The sequence below is a fragment of the Callithrix jacchus genome, chromosome 11 (assembly GCF_049354715.1).
Source record: "Callithrix jacchus isolate 240 chromosome 11, calJac240_pri, whole genome shotgun sequence".
NCBI lineage: Eukaryota > Metazoa > Chordata > Mammalia > Primates > Cebidae > Callithrix > Callithrix jacchus.
Window position 1 is genome coordinate 48,048,497 of NC_133512.1, and position 20,922 is coordinate 48,069,418.

At 34.6% G+C, this 20,922-nt stretch overlaps 1 long non-coding RNA gene across 2 annotated transcripts in view; it reads left to right on the plus strand.

The window, feature by feature from the left end:
• Positions 1-20,922, plus strand: part of LOC118143675 (uncharacterized) — a 138,360-nt gene that overhangs the window by 73,280 nt on the left and 44,158 nt on the right. The window contains exons 2-4 of one of the 2 annotated variants that reach the window (XR_013523723.1): positions 6,812-6,888; positions 9,956-10,234; positions 19,744-20,241. This is a non-coding gene — a long non-coding RNA (uncharacterized LOC118143675). Of the gene's footprint in view, positions 1-6,811; positions 6,889-9,955; positions 10,235-19,743; positions 20,242-20,922 lie in introns of those variants that run through there. The other variant, XR_004727984.3, reaches the window with a different exon arrangement.

Sequence of the window (20,922 nt, forward strand, 5' to 3'; positions counted from 1 at the left end):
TTTGTTTTCGGTATCAACTAAAGGTGGGTGATTCCTTATTCTTCCTGATTTAAGTGTTTTACATCTTGTTTCTCAGCATTATTATTCCAAGTATCTGTGATATTCAGCATAGCTTCTGTTTTCTTTTTAGTCAGAAAATCAAGATGTGGTATTTAATAGTTCTAAGATTTTTCTATCAAATTCAGGGAGAAAAATGTATACTTAAAACTTTAAACATATTAAAGACTTATGTTATTGTGCTTTTCTCGGTTGTTAGGAATTAGTTATGAATTACGAGATTTGAGATGTGAAATACCTACTTTTATTTATAAAATTCTGTATTTTTGCAGATCATAAAACTTGAAGAAATTAAGTTTTTTTTTTTTTTTTTTTTTGATACATCTTGTTGCTGTCTTCTCTGTAAGGCCAGATTCAGAGTTTTACATAAGTCAGTCCTTATTGAGTTGTTTATTTTATGGCCTAGGCTAGATATATTCCTGAGATATCAATACTCAAATTTGAGTTTGATTACTGAATTTCCTGCCCCTTCCTCTGGCCTAACCCAACCAGTGAATAGGGTCCTTGCACCTCCGCATTAAAAGCTGTGGAATCATGGAATATCCTGAATGAACTGGATTCGATGCTTGTTAGCTGGAGTTAGTGTTACTATTATTATTATGACTTTAAATTTCTGGCTTCAAATCAGAATGGAGGTTAGAAGCAACGAACATGGGCTCCCATAAGATTGAAGGTGACAGTAGTGTCTTAAACTGCTTTCATCTATCACTGACTGAGATATATAACTGGATGGTATGCTAGGTAAGGTTTGTGTTAAGATTGATTAAAACATTCTAGTTATTCAATTGTCAACCCAATATAATTTCAACTTTTTTTTTTTTTGAGGTGGAGCCATTGTAGTGCTGTCACCTCATTCACTGCAACCTCCGCCTCGTAGGTTTAAGCATTTCTCCTGCCTCAATCTCCTGAGTAGCTGAGATTACAGGTGCCTGGCTAAATTTTGTACTTTTGGTAGAGATGGGTTTTACCACGTTGGCCAGGCTGGTTTCGAACTCCTGACCTCAAGTGATCTGCCCACCTTGGCCACCCAAAGTGCTGGGATAACACTTGTGAGCCACCATCATTGGCAAAGATCTGAATATGTTAAATTAATGATTTGGTTACTGATAACATACTTGGATCTACAAGAGAGATGCAGTTTTATTAAAATATTCCTTCAAGAAACCTGTTTATTTAAATGACAGTCACTGTTCTCTGTGAGAACCCCAAAATAAGAAATTGTGAAATGATTCTTACAACCTTGCTAGTTTTATAAGAAAAGTTCTGTTAGTTTTTTTGATCAAAGCAACACTTTGAAGCACATTCAGAAGTTAGATCTGGATATGTGATAAGCAAATCTCTTTCTAACATCAGCAGGGACTTCCTCTTCTGTCTGAGGTTGCTAGGAAACTATCTTAAAGAAATAACTCATTTGATTAACTGCAAATAGAAATTGCATTTTTTAATAAAAAGTTCATACATTTATAATAGCCTAGGTCAGGCATAAATCTATAATACCTAAATGTTAAGCATATGATCTTGATGACCCTCTTGAATATTGGAAGAAAAACCATTATTTTTCTTCATCAAATACATGACACAGAGTGACTTTTAGCTCTGTTTCGCCATAAAAATGAAAATATTATTGGTAAAGAGATACTTTATTTTGCTTTATCCTAGCTTTTAGTTCACATTGTGAGGGTCAAACAAAATGTCACATGCAAAACCATTTTGAACCTACAAAACAAATATACCAATCTAGTAATTTAAAAAAGCTAATTTCATTACTGACAAGTGAAAGTCTTGTCTATTACCTATATCTGTTACCTATTTCCTATACCTGTGCATTAGCATTCGATTCTATATTTTATTCTGCAGTGAAGAACGGTCCCATAATATCATGGCTGTGGGCATTATAATATATGAAAAAAGTCATGTCTTAGGCACAGTGAAAAATCTTTCTTCGGTCCCAATTTGTTTATAGAATTATAGTAGCCTTGGTGTTAATATGAATATTGCAAAGCAACTCTATTATATAATAATCTTGCCTTGTTGTTTTTATGTCTTGTGGAACTCAAATACCAAATACCACCTATGAACATAAACAACAAAAGACAAAAAGATTATTTTAAACAGCATCCATGGTAGAATCATTTATCCAAATAAACTAAAAACTGTCAATGTACTTGTTAGCTGTTTCCTCATGGGAAAGAAGAATTTCAAATGCCTTACACTATGTACATTTTTCAAAAGCATCGTTGGCTTGCTCTCTCATTAGAGAAGGGACACACAGTGGTAGTGTCCCCTTATCTGCAGTTTCACTTTCTGTGGTTTCAGTTATCTACGGTCAACCGTGGCCCAAAAATATTAAATATAAAATTTCTGAAATAGTTAATCAACTTTACATTGCTTGCCATTCTGAGTACCATAATGAAATCTTTCCCTATCTTCCTCTGTACTGCCTTCGATGTGGGTCTTCCCTTTGTCCAGCATATCATGCTGTCAACCCAAACTGTCCTATTAGTAACTTAGCAGTCGTGTCTGTTACCAGATTCACTGTCATGCGATTGCAATGCTTATCTTAAGTAGCCTTTATTTTACTTAATAACCCCAAAATATGAGAGTAGCGATACTAGTGTATTGTTATACTTGTTCTATTCTTTGATTTGTTGTTGTTGTTTATCTCTTACTGTGCCTGATTTATGAATTAAACTTTGTGTATGCATGTAGGGGGAAAACAGTGTATTTAGAGTTTTGTACTCTCTGCAGTTTCAGGCATCCACTGGGGGCCTTGGAATGTGTCTCCCTCATGCAAAGTGGGACTACTGTGTTCCGCCAGGGTGTCTTCTGCAGGTGTAGTATTGACAAGGGTGAAATTTGTAGCTTGCGATTATAAAATACAGCTCTAAAGCACTAACACCATAGAAAATCCACATACATAAACTGTAGTAGCAGGTAGAGAATAAATATTGTCCAGGGCTTAACTTTCCTGTGGCTGTATCTCAGCTGAAGATGCAGGCAAAAGTTGGAAATAAATGCAGTTTTCAGGTTCTGTTCTAGTGAAACTTAAGTTGAGAGTGAGGAGAGAGTGAGAGAGAGAGAGAAATAAGACAAAAGAAACAAATTGATAGTAGTGAAAGTAGAGGCTTTCTGAACAATGTGTTCATGAGTGTGTCTGAGCTAGACAGGAGTGCAGCTCTGTACCTGCAGGGAACAGTTCCTTGATATTCTGCCCTCTTGGGGTGAAGAATTAAGGAGGAATGCCATACCTGTACATGCTAGTTTGTATCAAAACTTTTTTTAAAGGTTAAGGAAAAGTCTTCTAATATTTAATTATTAAAGTGATACTGGAAATTTGCATCCTTGAATATGAATCTATTTTATAATTTATCTCTGACACTCATTTACAAAGCTATATGAAAAATCAGTGTTTGATTAGAACTGTGATAGTGCATTTTGGTTTGGTTAACAAAATGCTGCCAGTCACCTGTGTGATCTGGGCAACTCTTCTGAACTTTGATTTTCTAATCCTTAAAATGAAGTGATGCTACCAACTTTGCGGATTTGTTGAAGACTTAAATGAGAACACATGAATAAAATACCTAGAATCATGTCTGGCATGTAGTATTTTTAATTCAGTCCGGTGTTTTCAGAGTGGGCTTTCTGGAGCACTGTTCCCAAAATTGTCCAACCTCCCACCATTCGTTCTCTGCAGATATATACATTAGAGTTACCTCATTGTCTACAACCGTTCAGTGGTTCTTATCACTCTCCCAACTGTTAGTCACGCCAGGTAGCTCCGTAAGACTGGTCCCTGCTAGTTGTCTAACCTCACCCCATTGCTGTCACACAGGCCTGCAGTTTGTTTTCTGAGCATGCAGAGCATTTTTTTTTTTTTTTGGTCTCTAGGCCTTTGCAGACACTCTTCCCTAAACTTAGAAGTCTGGTGCCCCCAAGTTCTTCTTATGGCTGCCGCCTCTAAAATATCACCCTGGAGAATATTTCCCCAGCCATCCATTTAAGTACATTTCCCCTCTTTAATCACTCCTTATCACAAGGCCCTGGTTATTTCTTTATAGTAATCATGACAATCTGAAATTACCCTGTTTTGTGTTTACTATGTTTTATCTGTCTCCTTCCTCTAGAATATAAATGTCATAAGGGCAATGACCTTGTCTGTGTGTTCACTGCTGTTTTGCTGGGGCCTAGGATAGCAGTTGGCACCTGATAAAAATGAAATAAATATTTGTTGAGCTTTTCATCAATGATACACATTCCAGGAGAAAGAGAACAGGTGATTTGAAGCAACGTATTTTTGAAAGAGAAATTCTAAACGGTTATTCTGAAGCAGGATCTTGTCGCAAACTACAAATACCATAAAGCATATGTTTGCTTTGTCACAGGTAGTCCCAAGCCCTTCATAGTTGTAGTTTATTAAAAACAGTTTTATTGAGATATAATTTACATGCCATAAAATTTACCCATGTTTAAAGTATGTAGTTCAGGTGTTTTTAGTATATTCACAAATATGTGCAATTATCACTATGGTCACTTTTAAACATGTTCATCACCTTGGAATGAAGCCCTGTGTTAACTATCACTCTCCCATTCCTCCACTCACTACCCCAGTCCCCAGTTGCAAGCAACCAGTGATCTACTTTTTGTTCTCTATGGATTTCCTTATTCTGAATTTTATATAAATGGAATCACATAATATGTGGCATTTTGTGACTTGCTTCTTTCACTGAGCACAATGATTTGAAGGTCTGTTCAAACTGTACCATATTATCAGTACTTTATAGCTGAATAATATTCCGGTGTATGAATATGGCACATTTTGTTCATCATTTCTCTGTTGATGAGGATTTGGATTGTTTCCATCTTTTAGTTATGAGTAATTCTGCTATAAATATTCATGTACAATTTTTGTGTAGACATATTTTTATTTATCTTGGGTATATTCCCAGAGTAGAATTGCTGGATCATATGGTTACTATGTACATGTTTTAGAAACTGACAGACTATTTTCCAAAGTTATCTTCTTTCTTTTTAAAAATATTTTGGTTAATATAGCTAAATGTTTGTCAATTTTCTTGATCTTTTCAAAAAAACAGCTTCAGTTTCACTGGTTTGTTTTTCTGCTCTCTATCTCATTAATTTCCACTCTAATCTTTATTATTTCTTCATCTGCTTGCTTTACATTTAGCCCCTATAGCTCCCCTCCCCCGGGCCATGATTTTTTTAGTATCCTAAGGTGGTAGGTTGGGTTATTGATTTGAGATCAGTCTTTCATCTTAATATAGGCACTTAACAGCTTTAAATTTTTCTCTAAGTTGGTGCTTTACCCAAATTTTGGTACATTATATCTTCATTTTTATTTATGTCAAAGTATTTTCTGACCGTTGTTTTGGTTTCTTCTCTGACCTACTGATTATTTCAGAGTGTGTTGTTCATATATTTGTTAGTTTCCCCAATTTTTTCTAATTTCATTCTTTGGTGGTCAAGACACATGCTTTGTATTAGATTTGTCTTTTTCTATTTATTGAGATTTGTTTTGTGGCTTCTTACATGGCCTATCCTGGAGAATTGTCCATGTGCTTTTGAGATGAATGTATATATTATTGTTGTTGGATGGGTGTTCTCTAGATGCTTGTTAGGTCTAGTTGATTTATAGTATTAAGTCTTTAATTTCCTTCTTGATTTTCTGTCTAGTTGTTCTATCTATTCTTGAAAGTCAGTTAGTGAGGTCTCCAAATATTTTTGTTGAGTTTTATTTCTCCTTTTATTTCTTTAAGTTTTTGCTTCATGTATTTTGGTGCTTTGTTATTTGATGCATATGTATACTTATAATGACTGTATCTTCCTGAAGGACTGAAACTTTTGATTATAAAATGTCTCTGTTTATCTCTAGTACCATGTTTTCTTCTAAACTCTATTTTGTCTGATATTGGTATTACATTTCATTTCCAGCTTGCATGTGGTTGTATTTGCATGATATTTCTTTTTTCATTCTTTTAATCTACTTATGTCATTAAATCTAAAGTGTGTCTCCTATAGACAGAATATAGTTGGGTCATTTTTTTATAGTCTTCAAACCCCTACATTTTTATCGAGTTGTATAATGCATCCATATTTAATGTTGTTTATTATTATAGTTTTATTTACATCTACCCTTTTACTTTTCATTTCTGTGTCTCATTCCTTTTGTGTTGATCATCTCTTCCTTTACTTCTTTCTCTTTCATTAAGTAAATATTTTTTAATGTGGCATTTTAATGTTTAATGATTTTTTTCACTATAGTTTTTGAGATTTTTATTCTAGTGGTTATTCTTGGGCTTGCTATCTACATTTTAATTTATCAGAATCATCTTCAGGTATATACTGGCTTAATTCCAGTGATACATAGATATAGAAATGTTACCCCTATATAGCTATATTCCCTAATCCCCTTTTTTGTGATGAATTGCTATACATTTATACCAATTAATATTATAAACCAAATGACACATTATCATTATTATTTGGTTATATTTAATTAGTTTCATAGCTGAATATACCTTTACTGTCACACATCTCTTTTGTGCTAATGTTGGTAAACATTATACAAATATTACAATTCTTTAAGTTATAAGTCCAACATTGTGTTATATATAGAATTATTTTATACCATTGCTTTTAAAATCAGTTAGAAGACAGAAGCTTAAGCTTTTTTGCTTTTATTTTTGTTCCTCATTACATTTACCAGTAATCTTTTTTTTTTTTTTACCTTTACCAGTAGTCTTATGGATTTAAATTACCAGCTGGGGTCACTTGCTTTCAGCTTGAAGAACTTTCTTTAGTATTTCTTTTAAGGTAAGTCTACCTGCAATAAATTGTTTTTGTTTAGTTGTAATGTTTAAAAGTGAACTGTAACATTTATGCACACATTTCATAAAAGTAATAATTCAGAAGTCTCCACAACAGATTGAAATTTATATTAATACATAATAATCTAGCTATGTCCAAGATTCATAGAAATTCAGATATTTGAATTTACAGGTACGTTTCAGATGGCTGAACTTTTTGGATACATTGGGCAGCCAAACATATTTGAATCCTAATTCATACTATTTCTTTAGGGCACAGAAATGTCTCATTGGCATGGAAAGGAAAGAGAAATGAATCTTGTAGAAAGGGCTTCATTTAAAAAATAAGTCTCAATTTCTCATTTGATTTTGGTATAAATGTGTAAGGGCACATGGTGGCATTAATACCAAATCCAGTGTGAGGATTAAAAAAAACAAAACAAAAACTTTTAAGGCCAGGTGTAGTGGCTCATCACTGTAATCCCAGCACTTTGGGAGGCCAAGGTGGGTGGATCACCTGAGGTCAGGAGTTTGAGGCTGGCCAACATGGTGAAACCCTTTCTCTACTAAAAATACAAAAACTAGCTGGGCATGGTGGTGGGCAGCTATAATCTCAGCTACTTGGGAGGCTGAAGCAGGAGAATTGCTTACACCTGGGAGGCAAAGGTTGCAATGAACTGAGATTGCACCACACTCCGGCCTGTGTGACATGAGCGGAACTGCAGGTCAAAGAAAAGAAAAGAATGTTTATCTGCAAACCGTGAATCCTTTTAAATTATGAGGCACATAGAGGCCTTATGATGAGACAGAAATCAAGTCCTACTCTCCCAGCCCCCACACCTTTTGAGGTATGTGCTATATATTCCCTTGAAACCTATTGCCACAAGTAGCTGTGAATTAACCTAATAATGCTGTACTAGGCACTATAACCCAAACCCTATAGCTTAACAATGTATATCTATATAGATAACATACATCAGTAGTATATGTTATTTAAGGAAAATTCTTTGTGAACAACTTTGAAACTACTTCTTTGTTTAAAAATCTGCTGGTTACTACTGTTAATAGAAATGTATATTCAGGGAAACTTGAATCTATGCTCCTGGGCTACAGTCCTCAAGCTTGGCCCAAATAAGTGCTGTACTTTTATTTTTTAAAAATGCCTCATTGAAATTAATACACAGATCCTTTTACATAGAGTTTGTGACTCTGATGATTATGGGAAGTGAGTAGCATCAACAGTATGTCCAACAGCATTTGAAACACTTTTTTTGGTTTGCTAAAGATTAGATTTCTGACTTTATGTATTTTTTTCAGACCAAAAAAGACACATTAAAAGTTATATACTTATCAAATTTATATATTGGATTTCAGGCAATACTATATCATTTCTAGTCATTATTCAGTTGGTGCAGATAGGATTATTTAATAAGTCAAATGGGAAATCTGGAGCTGTGAATACTTTATATTCTGTTTGTGGAGTATTGTATGTGAAGGCGAATCTACATGTGCCTGAAGGCAAATTTAGTCTTTTATTTGTTATCTGAAAACTCTGAGTTTGTTGATATGCATGGAGTACTGCTTTAATACTTATATTTAGTAATTTTATTAATGAAAGGCAATATCCTGAGGGGCAACAATTCTTATATCCTCTTTTTAATATTAATTGATTTAGTATATTGCCAACTCTAATGGTCCTTCCAATCCCATGAGTGACCTTTCTGAAGTAATCTGACATGTTTAATGCATTATAATGATAATAATGACAATTACTTGGTTTTCTCTTATGCATTTCTTCTGAGGAGCTCAAAGCACCGTAGGCCTTTTTTATACAATTAATTTTTATAAAATATTTATAATGTGGTAAAACTCACATAGGAGAGGTTATACACTCAAGAAAGAGCAGTATTTCTATAACACAGATCTAAGATATCATGGTCTAACAGTAAAAACATATTGAAATATTTAAATTGTATTTTCATGTCTGTCACTGGGCTCCATATATGCTCTTGGCTAAAATTTTGACCCATTGTTTACTTCTTTTTTCTTTTCCTCTTGCAAACTGAGATTTCTGACTCAACTGACCAATTACAGTAAACATTTTCATTAGTTAATAGACAACTAACTGTCCAATAGAAAATTTCATTCAAACATGTTAATTCTATAGTAAGGTTAAGAATCATTCCTTACTATACTGAATTTTGAGATACTGTAAGTAAATAAGATTAATATATATATACAGAGTCACACATACACACAGATACACATAGACATAGTTCAATAAAGCATGGATAAAGATTGTTTTCTACAATCAGTGATACAGGAGGTAGATAGAAATTATTATTATTATTATTTAAGGCAGAGTTTTGCTCTTGTTGCCCACACTGGACTGCAGTGGCACGATCTCGGCTCACTGCAACCTCCCCCTCCCAGGTTCAAGCGATTCTCCTGCCTCAGCCTCCCAAGTAGCTGGGATTACAGGTGCCCACCACAATGTCTGGCTAATTTTGTATTTTTAGCGAAGATGGAGTTTCTCCATGTTGGTCAGGACTGGTCTCAAACTCCCGACCTCAGGTGATCCACCTGCCTTGGTCTCCCAAAGTGCTAGGATTACAGGCATATGCCACCACACCCGGCTGATAGATAGACATTATTTAGGTAGATAGTGAAGATAAAAGAGTCCTCGGCAAAGCTTCCCTTCTAACAAAAAAGCAGCACAAGACATTTTTTTCCTAGCAAAGAGCAGCCTAAAAAATTGAGCTGTAGACATACATAAACAAGCTGGGAGCTCGCACGGGCAAATGCTGGTAGATGTGCCAATAGATAAGGGGGCCAGGCATATCGAATGTGGAGGATTCATCTTCCCTCTTTTTGTAACCAGGTGTACAGTAAAGGAATAGGCAACATGGTACTGGCTAGGCAGAGAAACCATCTGCATAATAAAAGATTAGGTGGGGGTAGCCAGAAATTTATACCCTATGCAAATGGCATGCCTAATCTTAACTAGTTTTTTTGTGCATTATGCAAAGGGCACAACTGGTCTAACCAATTTTTTTGTGCTCTATATAAATCAGACACCACCTTCTCAAGCTCATCAATAAAAACCTTCACCGCAGGACTGGCAACCTGTTTCTCTGGGACCCCTCTCTGCTGGAGATAGCTCTTCTCTTTCTTTCACCTCTTAAACTTTCACTGCTGATCTCACTCTCCGATACAACGATATCCTCATTAGAAAAAGACACACAGACAAAGGGATGACCATTTAAGACACAATGAGAAGGCAACCCACTGCAAGCCATGGAAGAAAGCAAACCTGCTGACACTTTGATCTTGAGCTTGAATCCTCCAGAATGGTGAGAAAATAAATTTCTGTTGTCTCAGCCACCCACTCTGTGATAATTTATATGGCAAGGTTCGCAAACAAATAGTTACTAAGATGACAGTTTGTATAAGGAAATTCAGCTCAAAAATAATAGAAGACTCCCATAAGGACAACTGTCACCAAGTTGAAGGTGTATGTAGTTAATTCTAAATGTCATCTTGACTGGGCCAATGGGGCCCAGCTTAAATATTATTTCTAGGTATCTTTCTGAGGGTGTTTCTAGATGGGATTAGCATTAGAATTGGTTGACTCAGTAAACGAGGTTGTCCTCCCCAGTGTGGGTAGACTTCATCCAATTTGTTAAGAAGGAAAATAATTCTCCCCTTTTTGCCTCCTGCCTGCCTGTTGAGCTGGGACATTAGTCTCCATTTCCTTACTTTGATTGAAATTTACACCATGGGCTCCTTGGTTCTCAGGCCATTGGACCCAGCCTGGAATTACACCACCGGCTTTGCTTGGTCTCCAGCCTGCAGACAAATAGATTGTGGGATTCTCAGCCATCATAAGTGTGTGAGCTAATTTTGCATAAGTCTCTTCATATTTATGTGTGTATGTGTGAGAGTGTGTGTGTGTGTATCCATATCCTATTGGGATCTGATATACATCCTATTATATAGATGTACTTACATATATACATGTTACATTTATGTACAATATATATACACATACACACACACTTTATGTGTTCTATTTTTCTGGAGAACCCTGACTAATATAGAAAGAAAGTTCTAAATCTAACAAAAGCAGAAAAAAGTATAGTAAAAGAAGCATAATTAATATGAAAATATTATTCTACAAGTAAAGTGTTACTATAATCCTGTATTTTTTCTGTGTGTTATTACTACTGTGTTTTGGAACTTCAGATGATTTCTTATTACTCACTAACAGCCTCTTCTTTCAGACTGAAGAACTCCCTGTAGCATTTCTTGTAAGACAGGTCTGGTGGTTGATGAAATTCCTCAGCTTTTGTTTGAGAAGGTCTTGATTTCTTTTTCATGCATAAAGAATATTTTTATCAAACACACTATACTAGGGTAAAAGTTCTTTTCCTTCAGTGCTTTACCTTTGTCTTGCCACTCTTTCCTGGCCTGTAAGCTTTCCACTGAATAGTCTGCTGCCAGACATATTGGAGCTCCAGTGTATGTTACTTGTTTTTCTTCTCTTGCTGCTTTTAGGATCCTTTCTTCATATTTGACCTTCATCAGTTTGATTATTAAATGGCTTGAGGTAGTCTTTTTGGGGTTAAATCTGCTTGGTGTTTTGTAATCTTCTCATAATTGAATATTCATATTTTTTCTCTGGGTTTAAGAAGTTTTCTAGTATTATCCCATTGAGTAAACTTTCTACCTCATCTCTTTCTCTATCTCCTGTTTAAGGACAATAACTCTTAGATTTGCCCTTTTTGAGGCTATTTTCTACATCTTGTAGGGATGTTTTGTTTTTTATTCTCTTTTACTTCTGTCTCCTCTGACTCTGTTTTTTCCAATAGCCTGTCTTCAAGCTCCATAATTCTTTCTTCTCCTTGATCAAGTCTGCTATTAAGGACTCTGACGCATTCTTCAGTGTGCCAGTTGCATTTTTCAACTCCAGAATTTCTGCTTTATTTTTTAAAATTATTTCTATCACTTTGTCAAATTTATCTGTTAGAATTCAGGATTCCTCCTCTGTGTTATCTTGACCTCTGAGTTTCCTCAACACAGCTATTTTGAATTCTCTGTCTAAAAGGTCATGTATCTTTGTTTCTCCAGGATTTGTCCCTGGTGACTTATTTAGTTTACTTGGTGAGGTTATGTTTTCCTGGAGGGTGTTGATGTTTGTGGATGTTCATCCATGTCTGGGCATTTATTGTGTAATCTTCACAGTCTGGGCCTGCTTGTGCCTGCTTTTCCTGGGAAGGGTTTCCAGGTGTTCAAAGGGACTTGAGTCTCAAACCTAGTAGCACTGTGGCTGAATTGGTACCTAAGGTATATGACAGTGTTTTATTTTTCCACCGCTTTTCTCAAACAGAAGGAATCTTTCACTGTAGCCACTGCAGCTGTGCTGGTGTGCATATGAAGCCAGCACATCTCAGAGCCCAAGGCCCATGGTGTACTCGTTGGGTATCTCTGTTGGTTATTTAGGACCCAGAGGCTCTTCAGTCAGCAGGTGATGAATCCTGCCTGGTCTCTGTTGTGACAGGGCAGCAGAGTTCAATGTGAAGTTCCCCAGTTGCTGTGCTCTCCCTCTCCCAAGTGAACAGATTTTTCCACTTTGTGTGGCTCCTACCGTGTGGTAGGGAAGGGATGGCATAAGCACTCCCTTAACCATCCTGACTGGTAACCTGTTAGGTTGCATTCACCCTCCTCCTGCCACCACCCATCCACTGTCTGTGTTTCCAGCCCAGAACGAGGACTTGTTTAGGAATTGCAGTCCTTGTCGCCTAGACTGCCCCTCAAGTTTACTTTGGACCCCAGAGTAATCCAGTCCTTGGTAGCAAGACTTCCTGGAAATCAAGCTCCAACAATTGGAGTGGATGATTCCCCTCTGGCTAGGGCCAGTCCAAATGCTCACTCGGTGGGTGGACGTCAGCTGAATACAGCCTGGTCCTACTTTCTGCCATGTCAAGGCAGCACTGAGTTCAATGCAAAGTTTTACGATTGCTGTGCTGTCCCTTTCCCAAGTGCTCAGATTCTCAGAGGTGTGCAGTCTCTGCCTGGGGATAGGGGAAGGGTGAAGTCGATGATTCGACTGTCTTTCCTGGCCTCTTCAATACCTCTGTCAGTGATGTGAAGTTAAAACTGGGTAAGGTGATTGCTCATGTTATTTTTGGTTCTTATAATGGTGCTTTCTGTTTGTGGTTAGTTGTTAAAGTTTGGTGTTCCTGCAGCAGGGACAAACAGTGTAGGCTTCTATTCAGCCATCTTGTTCTGCCTCCTGAATTTATCAGTTCTTACAATTGTTGGCAGAGTCTTTAGGTTTTTCTGTATAAAAGAGTATGTCATCAACGAATTGTGACAATCTCACTTCTTCCTTTTCTATCGGAATGCTTTTTATTTTTCTTTTGCTTCACTGCTCTGGCCAGAAATTTCAGTATGTTAAACTTGAAGTAGTCAGAGTGATTGTCCTTGTCATGTTCCCAATGTCATAGCAATGGCCTTTTACTCTTCACCATTAAGATTTTAACTGTGTGCTTGTCATATATGACCTTTATTGTGCTGAGGACCATTTTTTTAATACCTACTTAGTTGAGAGTTTTTATCATGAAATGATGTTGAATTTTGTCATATGCCTTTTATACATACATTGAGATCTTCATATGGTTTTTGTCCTTTATTCTGTTAATATGATATATTGAATGTATCAATTTATGTATATTGTACCAGTCTTGCATTTCAGAAATGAGAAATTTCTGAATTTCACCTCTTGATATGATGAATGATTCTTTTAATGTGCAGGCACATGGTTTGCTAGTATTTTGTTGAGGATTTTTGCATCTGTGTTTATCATTGATGTTGACTGTAATTTTATTTTCGTGAAGTGTCTTTGACTTTGGGATCAGGGGGATGTGGTCTCATAAAATGAGTTTGCAAGTTTTTCTTCTTTAATTTTTTGGAAGAGATTGAGAAGTATTGGTATTAGTTATTCAAATGTTAGGTAGAATTCAGCTATGAATCCATCTGGTCCTAGGCTTTTCTTTCATATGAGATTTTTTTTTTTTTTTTTTTTTTTGAGATGGAGTCTCCCTCTGTTGCCTAGGCTAGAGTGCAGTAGCACCATCTCAGCTCACTGCAAACTCCACCTCCTGGGTTCAAGTGATTCTCCTGCCTCCGACTCTTGAGCAGCTGGGACTACAGAAGTGTGCCACCAATCCCAGCTAATTTTTGTATTTTTAATAGGCAGAATTTCACCATATTGACCAGGCTGGTCTCAAACTCTTACCCTTGTGATCTGCCCACTTTGGACTCCCAAAGTGCTGGGATTGCTGGCGTAAGCCATCGTACCCAGCCCATATGAGATTTTAATTACTGATTCTGTCCCTTTAATCATTATTGATCAGTTCATATTTTCAATTTCAGTTTGATTCAGTCTTGATATGTATTATGTTTCCAGGAATTGACTCATTTTTTCTAGGTTGTCCTATTTGTTGGTATGTAATTGTTAACAGCATTCTCTTAGGATCCTTTGCATTTCTGTGTTATGGGTTGTAATGTCTCCTCTTTCATTTCTGACTTTGTCTTCTTTCTTCTTTGCTTAATCTAGATAAGGGTTTGTCAGTTTTGCTTAGCTTTTCAAAAATGAACTCTCTTTTTTTTTAGATATTTTGTGTTGTTTTTCTAGTCTTTATTAATGCTCTGATATTTGTTATTTACTTCTTTTTGCTAATTTTGAGCTTAGTTTTTTCTTTTTATACTTCTTTGAGGTATAATGTTAGGTTGTTTATTTGGGATCTTTCTTCTGTTTTGATGTAGGTATTCATTGCTTTAAAATCCTCTGTTATAACTGACTTTACTCCATTCAATAAGTTTTGATATGTCATGTTTCAATTTTTGCTTGTCTCAAGATATTTAAAATTTTATCTTTAGTTAGTTCTTTGACTCAACAGATTTTAAAAAGTGTATTAATTAGTTTTCATATATTTGTTAAATTTCTAGGATTCTTGCTATTATTGATTTTTAGCTTTGTACTATTGTAGTTGAAAAAGAGACTTAATATGATTTTGATCTCAAACGTATGAAGACTGGTTTTGGGCCTAACATGTGATCTATCTTGGAAAATGCTTCATAATCACTTGAGAAAAATGTGTATTCTGTTGCTGTTGGGTGGAATTTTCTGCATATTCTATTTGTTCTAAAGTGTAGTTTGAGTGCAGTGTTTTCTTCTGTCTCGATGGTCTGTCCATTGTTGGAAGTGTTGTATTAAATTATCTTACTATCATTGTGTGGCAGTCTATGTTTCCCTTTGTATCTATTAATGTTTGCTTTATATGTTTAGGTGATCTGATGTTTGGTGCATATGTATTTACATTTATTATGTTTATTGATTCATTGTTCCGTTCGATGCTAGGTAATGATCTTCTTTGTCTTCTCTCTCTCTCTTCTTTAATGTGTACATTTACATTTCTAAGTATAAACTTCTCTGTAGTACTCTTTACTGAATCCCATTAATTTTGGTGTGTTTTAATTGTCTCAAGGTATTTTTAAAATTTTCTTTTTACTAATTTGACTTGCTGGTTGTTTGTTTAATTTTCTTATGTATTTGCAGATTTTCCAGTTTCCTTGTCATCAGAAAAGATACTTGTGTGATTTCAATCTTCTTGAATTTGTTGAGACCTGTTTTGTGTCCTTGCGTGTGGTCTATCCTAGAAAATGTTCTGTGTGTACTATAAAAAATGTATATTTTGCTGTTATTGGGTAGATTATTCTGTATATATCTGTCAGGTTCAATTGGTCTATAGTGTTATTCAGGTTGCTATTTCCTTATTGATTTTCCAGTTGTTGTTCTTTTTATTATTGAAAGTAGAGTACTGAAGTCTCCTATTACTATGGTGTTGCTGTGTATTTCTACTTTAATTTTGTCCAAGTTTGTTTTATATATTTAGGAGTTATGGCATAGTACATAAACATTTATAATTGTTAGATCTTCTGGATGAATAGACCCTCTTATCATTATATTGTATCTTTATTCATCTATTATACTAGTTTTCAATTTTAAATCAGTTTTTACCTGATATTACAGCTTCTCCTACTCTCAGTATTTGGTCACTTCAGACAATTTGATTGTAATGTATCATTTTCATAGAATATATTTTGCTATCTTTTCACTTTCAGCCTATGTGTGTCCTTAGATCTAAAATGAGCCTCTTCCAGAAAATATATAGTTGGATTCTGTTTTTTAACTTATTAATCTCTGGCTTTTCATTGGGGAGTTTAATCTATTTAGGTTTGAATTAATTACTGATAGAGAAGGAGTTATTGTTGCCATTTTTAATTGTTTATTTTGTGTGTCGTAGATTTTTGTCTTTTCCTTTGTCATTACCTTTCTTTGTGTTTCATTGATGTTTTTTGTAGGAATGTGCTTTCTCTTTTCATTTCCTTTTATTTATATTCAAAACGTTTTCTTTGTTGTAAACATTGCAATTACATAAACCATTTTCAAGTTATAGCAGTCTATTTTAAACTGATAACTTCAATTGCATACAAACACTCTACAGCACCACACTGTCACTTTATGTAACTATGCCACAGATTACATTTTTATTTAATTTTTACACATTATCATAGATTTATATTTTATTAAGTGTTTTTGTTATTTGAATTTCATGCACCCAAATTACTATCTATAATCATCCAAGTTTTTACCTTTACTAAAAAACCTTATATTTTTATATTGCTTTACATTGTTGTTCATAACTTTTTGTTCCAATTTGAAGGACTCTTTTTGACAATTCTTATAGAGCAGGCCTAGTAGTAATAAATCCCATGAGCCATTGATTATAATAGAAAAGTCTTAATTTCCTCTTTATTTCTTATAGTCTGGCAACCCCTGCATTTGTATTGGGTTGTTTAATGTATTTTTATTTAACATTAGTTATTATTATAGCTTTATTTACATCTACCCTATTATTTTTTTGTTTTCTATACATTTTATGTCTTTTTGTTGTTGTCATTCCTCTGTTCTTTGTTTACTGCTTTTTTAAAATTAAGTAATAGCTTTTCCACAGATCTCCAGAGTACTCACAGAGGTATTCTGGTCTGTATATTGTTGTGAGCCCAGTGTTTCTACCTGGGAATGAGGGCTTGTAGCTTCCTAGTTGGCCAACTGGCTGGCATCACTTCCCACAGTCTCTTTTGACATACATTATTTAGGTTCTGGGAATTCGACATGGGTGTCTATGGATTGGCGCATTATTTAGCACAGCACACCATCTCTTGGTTCTCCTTTCTTCCAAGTTGACTTCTCTCTTAGACTTCATGTTTGGCAAATGGTGAACAGTAGCCCAAGTTATATCTTGTTTAAAGTCAAGGGGAGAAAAGCATATTATCTCTGTATAATATTAGCAAATATCTCCAGATTCTCTCCATGTTTGGTTCTCATGCATAATGCTAAAACTATTACTGTGCCCAGGGAAAGTGGGATGCTCCAGTTGTCCATTCATGACTCACATGCCCTCCTTAAGAGTCAGCTCTTTATAAAGTATATAGAAGGAAATAAAGAAAATAGAGTTGATGTCTCCTCTCAAGTAAAATAAGAATACTTTAAAGGATTGGAGTTGGTGCTTGCTTTTCAAAAAATTGAGACTATAAGCAGAAATATTTGTGAATGAGTTTTGACACCTTTAACCTAGGGATACCAAAATTGATTTCGATATCTGTAACTTTTCCAGTCATAGTTTTGCTTTATATTCAGCAGTTTAAGGGAGAGACTCTTGACCAAGAATGTATGGTTTATATTTCAGACTAATATTTCTGTCTTGCTCACTGTAGTGTTACTTTAAGTGACTTCTCCTGACTTAGGCCTGCCTCTATTAACAACCTATTGAGAATAGTCACTGTTTACAGTTTGAAATATAATATACTTCTTTAAGAATAAATGTAAAATTATATGTTGATTTTTAGAAAAACAAACTTGCCTAATTATAGAACAGAAAAGGTAGAATGAAGAAAATATCAAAAATATCTTCAGATAGTTAAAAAAATTGTTCCAGGAAAAAGGTTGGTTAATTTAATGTAGAGGCATATATTCTTTGGCTTGCTATAACAAAAAGCTTCCTAATAATTAGAACTGTTCATTCAGAAACTGAAATTGATTGCAGCAGTGTGAACTGGAATTTATTGCAGTGACTTCTCTCAATGGGAGAGTTTAAGAAATAATAGAGAAGATATTCCAGGATTTTATGGAGAAAGAGTCTTTCACTATATAGTTTAGGTAATATGACTTCTAGGCTTTTCTCTAAAATTGTGTTATTATCAATACCAATTTTTAAACTATGCTTCATATTTTAAATGAAACACAGCATAGGGCTGATATGCTTCTGCAATCAAATTTTATTTCTGTTTATATTATGAACAAAATCATAGCTTCTAAGTTCTAGAAATTAAAACAAACTTCAAAATACAGGGTGTTTTTACATTTCATAATAAACAGTATATACAAACTGGAAATAATAAATTGCTAAAAATAAAGTGTGGAATTATATGGATTAGCACTTTATAAAAATCTTCATAGTAATTCAGAATTAGTAAGGGAATAGAAATACTGAGTAATTATGATATAATGCATTGGCTTCCATTGAATAAGTGATTTTACTGGATCTAGATGGCAATGTAAATATAACCAAAACTACTGACTTTTTTCCTCCTTCCTCAGAGTGTTAAGTTTATTCTCAGAAAAATATTCCTAAAGAAATTTATAGTTTTATTTGTTTTTCTCTTGTCAGGATTTACAAATTTCTAATGTACAGTTTTCATTTTTCACTGTGAGTGTTATGTTGACTCTTTAGTGTTAAGAATACCCGTTGAAAGTATAGGTCTATGATAACAGCATGAAGATTTCTGGTGATGCACTACATGCTATTAGAAAAAGTAAAAGCATGGATAAGATACTAAATATTGAAATTAATGGCATGTATTACCCTAGGCAAGGAAAAAACCAAATAAAAAATTAGCTTTTTATTTCTGACACAAAGCTAGCATTGAATTTAGATTGTTTTGTGGTGGAGACTATATAGTGAATACCTCAGTGACAATGTTTGTAATGCTATTTTGTTTAATTATGTTTATATGTTGAATTAATAAGCCTTTGAGAGCACTCTATTAGTATTTAAGATTCCTTAGAAGTATATTTTGCAATTTTGGGGTTGTAAATTATTTACAAATTCTTTACAGTTTTGGGGTTGTAAATTCTTTACAATAATTTGATGTGGTAACTAGACTTTATATAGAGAGATTTAGATACAATGTAACACCTGTTAAATAAATTGTTCTGTGATTTAAAAATTATTTTAGAGTGTATCTACTTTTGGTTTCATATAATTAGTTTGATAGACACTGAACTGAATTAACTGTATAATTAAATTTTATTTTATTTATCTGAGCTCTGCTGTGCTGTATAAATTACACAGAAAGTTAATATATCATATATTTTCTGTTTCATGATTCTTGTTTCTGTTTCTTGACAGTCAAAACTTGTAAAAACTAATTGAAACAGTAGTAGCATTTTGCTAGAGATAATTCTGATTTGTAGCTATTAACTCTTACTTGAGAGTTTTTAAAGCCAAATAATGTTTTCAAATATAAAACTTATTCCTGTGACAATATTTTTTTGTTAAATTATTTTCTTGTATATGTAAGTTTTAAGAGTGTTGGCTGCTTTGGGGAAAATACTAGTACTGTATTTCTTAGTAAAGAATATTTCTCTCAGCTCAATAGCGAATAGCTTAAAAAGTATCTTCATATATCTCTTATACCCATACTGAAAGCTAATTATGTTATTTTTTTCTAGGATGAGTGGTATCTGGTGGGAGAAGCAGCAAAGGAGAAAGGACTTATAGAGTGCCTACATAAATTGGTTATGAGTAGCATATAAAGAAGGAACAACAAATTGTGGAAGGCCGCAGGAGGCCTCTGAGGAGGAAGGCCTCTTCATGCCTCATGTTCTGGTTCAGGGTGACCTCCGCTCTGTTATCGTAAACATTGTGCTCAAGGATGTAAAACTACTTTATAGCACTATGATGTAGCCAGACTTGTAGGCTCCTTGTAAGGCCCATGTTCCACTAGCTGCATGTAGATAACAGGCTAAAGATAACTACATGTTCTTGTTTTGTGAAACCCCAAACTGCCACTGTTATCTATCTTTAGAATGACATACCAGTTCCAGCTGACTGATTCAGTTCTGGCTCACTAATTCATCCCACCATCATGTCACCCCTCCCCACCCTCACTCCACCCCTGCCCTGTAGATCAAAGTGATTATAACCAATAAATAGTGTGAGAAGTCAGAGCTCGGGGCCTTCACTGTCTCCTCCAGTAATAAGCGATGGCCCCATGGTCCCACTTTCTCTCTTAATCTGTTTTGTTCTCATTCCTTTGGCACCACCAAAGTTGGGGTACCTAGAAGTGTAATGTGGGGCTGGCTCCCTACAGTATCTTCCCTAATTTTCTACTATCTTCTAAGTTTATGAAATATTAGATTCTATTTTAATTTGTTGGTATGTCTCTTTCAAAAGTTTCATGTTAAGTATCTATAATTGGCTTTTGCTATGTTTAAGCTATGAGAGCAGAGATAATTTGATGTGCATACCTTTACTTTGTGTTTAAATTCTTTATATTCAAATTGCATCAATTTAAAGAAGCATATTTTAAGTTTGGTGATTTATTTTGAATCTTGGCTTTAGACATTCAGACTGCTTTTCCTCCTTACTTTATCTTCTGAATGCTCTGTTGCTTACTGCAGTCAATCTTCTTGATACTTTTTTCATTTATATTTTTTTACAACAGATAGCTTGACTTCTTTCTTTGTTTTTTTTAATTGCCAGAGTGGAAAAAGAAGAAGATGTGGAATTTTTTGTAAATACTTTGAGTCTATTGATTAAATTTGGCTACTGAACTCTGGTACAGGTTCTTTTTGTGAAATTGGTTAATTACAAATACCTGTCTATGCTTCCAAACTCAAATGCCATTT